Raw genomic sequence first — 4,480 nt, forward strand, 5'->3', positions numbered from 1 at the left:
CCTCGGGTGTGTTGCATTGATTGGCATTACAGGGGGAAACATAGTAAATGCATGTTGAGTAGAGTAGAATTGAAGTAGGTCATTGCAAGATTTCTCATATCCATTTAAAGATGAGGAAACAAGCTCAGGGAGAAAAGTATACTTGCCTGTATTGACACATTTTCCAACACTTGGGGATCTTACATTTGTTGTATGGGACCATAGTTCATTTCCTTGGAGAAACAAAATCAAATGTTGTGTTTGTTTGTTTTGTTTTTAATCAGACCTGTGATTTCATTAGTGTAATGAACTCCAGAGAAAGAAAGCCTCTCTACTAATACAGGCCAGCCTCTGCTCTGAAATGTGTAATCATGGAAAATTACCTATGAAGTTAAGTGCCATGCCCAAGGCCATATAGTCGTTATGCTTGTAAGGAAGGGAAACTCTCCACCTCAGAGACATGATTAGGTTTTAAAGGCATGTGAACAGGATTGTCTGCACTGTGTGATTACTTTATCCATGTGAGAACTCTTTTGTAATTGGGTGGAGAAGTATACAGTATGTGTAATTAACCAGAACAATCTAACCATACCCCTGGGGGTCTTTAAGTAGCTGGAAAAATTTTAGCACTTGTCCATTAAAATAGTGGACTGGTCTAGTGGTAGAGGATTTCATTTCAGAGGATTCCAGCCAGGCTCTTCTCTTTCTCTCTTCCCCATCCCCTACACTCTCTCTCTCTCTCTCTCTCTCTCTCTCTCTCTCTCTCTCTCTCTCTCTCCCTCCCTCTCCCTCTCTCTCTCAATGACCATGTTAATAGCTAGATGGGATAGTAGCATCTAGAGCACACACTGGAGGCAAACATGGCCACATGTATATAGAGAACTAGCCAGCCAGCAGAAGGATGAAGCAGTTCCAGGGAACATGACCTCTTGTACTGGAGAAGAATGCTGACTATGGACTCAAGGAAGGACTTCCAGTAATTGAGAATTACAAGTTTGCTCTTAATCCACGTGTTCTCTACATGTGTGGCTTACCATCATCCTACTCTTCCCCTGGTCTCTGTGTATTTGTGAGAGAATGTACCACTAGTTAGGTGGCAGAGTGGATAGAGTGCTGGACCTGAAGTCAGGAGAACCTGAGTTCAAATCCACCCTTAGATACTTGCTAGTTGTATGACCTTAGGCAATTCCCTTCACTTCTATTTCCCTTTACTCCATTGAGTGAACATCTTCCACGGATGTTGTGAGGATCAAATGAGAAATCTGCAGTGCTTATCATAGTGCCAGACATACAGTAGGTGCTTAATAAATCCTCCCTCACGCCCTCCTCTTCCTTCCTTCCTTCCTTCCTTCCTTCCTTCCTTCCTTCCTTCCTTCCTTCCTTCCTTCCTTCCTTCCTTCCTTCCTTCCTTCCTTCCTTCCCTCTATAAATACCCTTTCCTCAAAGCTAATTGAATTTCGATGGCTGATGTCAATGGGAAACACAGTTGTGGAGTGGGTGAACAACAGTAGTAGAAGTCCAGCCATTCAGAATTACCCTTAGGGCTCTGAGCATAGTAGCAGCCACCCTCTAGGTGCAAGTTGGAATTGGGGAAGGAACCTCAGAGGGATTACACTATGTGTCAGAGACAGAATTTAATCAGGTCTTCCTGATTATCTCCCTACTGTGTATCAGTGTTTATACAGAATCTAGTGTTTCTTCCTTTATCTTCTATTGTTACTTAGTTGTTTTCAATTGTGTCTGATGCATTGTGAGCCCATTTGGGGTTTTCTTGGCAAAGATACTACAGTGCTTTGCCATTTTCTTCTTCGGCTCATTTGATTCACTAAGTCAAACATGGCTAAGTGACTGATCCAAGATCACATAGCTGATGAGTGTCTGAGGCCACATTCGAACTCATGTCTCATGACTGTAATCTCAGTGCTCTAATCACTGAGCCACCTAGCTGTTTTTATTATCTATCCTACTGCAATGGCTCATTTTATTAGAGCAGATTAGAAAAGATTGGGTCTTAGAGTATATGAGGTCTAAGGGAACTTTGAAGTCAACTAGTCTAACTCCTTTATTTTAGAAGTGAGGAAATTGAGGTGAGTAAGTGAAACGAATGGTCCAAGGTTAGATGCTTAGGAAACAGCACCACCCATACTTGAACCCAGATCTCCTGATTCTCTTGTCCAGAGCTCTTTCCATCACCATATGCTGAACATCCTATAAACTGGAGGACTCAGTCCCGAGGATGATTTACCCCATTCCCTTCTCATTCTTCCTCATTTAGAGGGATGCCTTGAAGTGTTCGCTCCTGTTGGCTTGAAGCCCCCAAGCCCCAGCTGAGCAGTCTGTCTTGCACGGCAGTCAGTGAAGGTCACACATGGCTGTCTGCTTTCCGTGTTTCCTACAAATGAGTAAAACTGATGCTTTGGCAAAAGTTTCTTCAGACAGCTTAGATGCAAAGTACAGAAGTTGCTTTTTCCTGGGGAAGAAAAATTGACGGAGCTTTTGGTGGATGGGTGCTGGCCAAGGTTTCATTTCCCTTTAGCATTGTGCTTCAGGTTTTCTTTTCTTTTTGTCAGAGAGGAAGGAGGGGAAAGGAGGAGGGGGGAAGGAATGGTTGGGTAGGGAGGGAAATGGCACAGACCCTTGTTGAAATCCACCAAACAAATAGTCAGAAAAGCTCTGATATTTAAACCATGTGTGGCACATGGCAAACTTATTGAGAACTAGGAATTTGGACCTTTGGAAAAGAAAAGTATTCTTTCCAAGGGCATGCAAAATAACAAACTGAACCCAGCAGGATGTGTTTGAGCCTGGGGTGTAGCCATCCACTCTTTCTGGCACTGTGTAGATCTTAATCTTCTCCTCTGATCCCTGGGAGCAGTCAGCCACACTGAAGAGCAGGGAGGTATCCCAATAATCGCTCCCCAGATAGAGGGGAGGCCTGACTTTTTCACTCTTGTCTCTCACTAGAAGGGGAGCAGGCGGTCTTTTGTCATTTGTTTTGTCTAGCAGTGTTTATTCCTTTGGGTGGAGGGAAAAAAGACAAGAATTCTCTGAGGCACTTACAATGGCTACCTAAGTGAATGCTGTCTTGGTGACTCATTCGTCCTGTTAAACTCACCAGTGGTTACCCAAAAATCTCCATGGATGAGGAGAGGAGCCCAACAGTGGGTAGCAGCAGTGAGGTATTTATGTGGTTCTGGTATTCAGTCACATAGGCCCTCTAAGTATGTACCCTAAAGGCATTCTTACCTTCCCCCCCAATCCCTTTCACCCGCCCCCAGAAAGCACAGTGTTCTGTCTGAGCCTCCCAATGAATCACTCACATCCAATGTTTCCACATGAGTTTCATATCCTAGAGCCTAGGAATACACAATTAGATTTCTCTGAGGGACTCATAAGATTTATATCTTTATTACTTGCATCAGAGGGTATCCTGGTTAATACAGTATCTTGATATTCCACAGCTATTACTAGTTAATTGTACTTCTGTCCTGCCAAGACTGGAAAATTTTGATTCAGAAGTTAGTGTATAAGCAAGGTGCTGGTCTGGCCATCTGCCTCCATACTCAATAAACCTCAGTGGCTCCCTAATACCTCTAAAATCAAACATAAACTCCTGTTTGCAGTTAAAACCAAGGCCTGCTGATTTCACCTTTGCCACATCTCTAGAATATGCTCACTTTCCCTCTTCTGGCATCACCAGAACTCTGGTGCAGGCCCTCACCACCCCATGTCTGGTTATTACAGATAGCCTATTAGTGTGTCTACCTGCTTTAAGTCTCTTTTGACTCCATTCCATCTTCCATTCAGCCACCAAAGTGATTTCCCTAAAGCACAGGTCTGATCATGTCACACTCCCTCCTTCAAATATGCAGCTACCTACATATAGAGAGATGATAGACAGATAGATAGCTGGCACATTTATTAAGGGCTTTCTATGTGCTGACCATTCAGCTAGGCACGAGGGATACAAATTCAAACTCAGCCAGTGCCCCCCTCCCCTCCCCTCCCCTTTCCTTTCCTCTCCCTTCTTTTCCTCTCTTCTTCTTTTCCCTCCTGTCCTGTCTTCTCCCTCCTGTCCTGTCTTTTCCCCCTTACCTGAGGGTGTTCTGCCCAAGGAAGATAAATTTTAATGGCCAAGACCTACCTAGTTAACTTGGGTTTACTGGCTAGATTTCTTTCTCAAAGACCAAGCCTTAAACCCATTTCACTCCATTTCAGGGACTGGACACAATAGGTGTCCAACTACCACTTATTGGTTATTTTGAGCAGTAACCTCCCAGTTTGATTTTTTTCTTTTTTGATTAAAGGGGCCATCCCTTGACTCACTTCTTAAAGAGGCTTATTCACTAAATGGGTGTTATCTTTCTCAAAGTGAGAACTTGAAAAGACCTAAGCTTAAAAGGGCCAAGGTCTCCCTTGCATCCTGGGCCATCTCCAGTCATCCTGACTGATATCTAGCCAGTGGACCCAAATGGTTCTAGAGGAGAACATGAGGCTGGTG

Source organism: Notamacropus eugenii, chromosome 4 (genome assembly GCF_028372415.1).
Source record: "Notamacropus eugenii isolate mMacEug1 chromosome 4, mMacEug1.pri_v2, whole genome shotgun sequence".
Lineage (NCBI taxonomy): Eukaryota > Metazoa > Chordata > Mammalia > Diprotodontia > Macropodidae > Notamacropus > Notamacropus eugenii.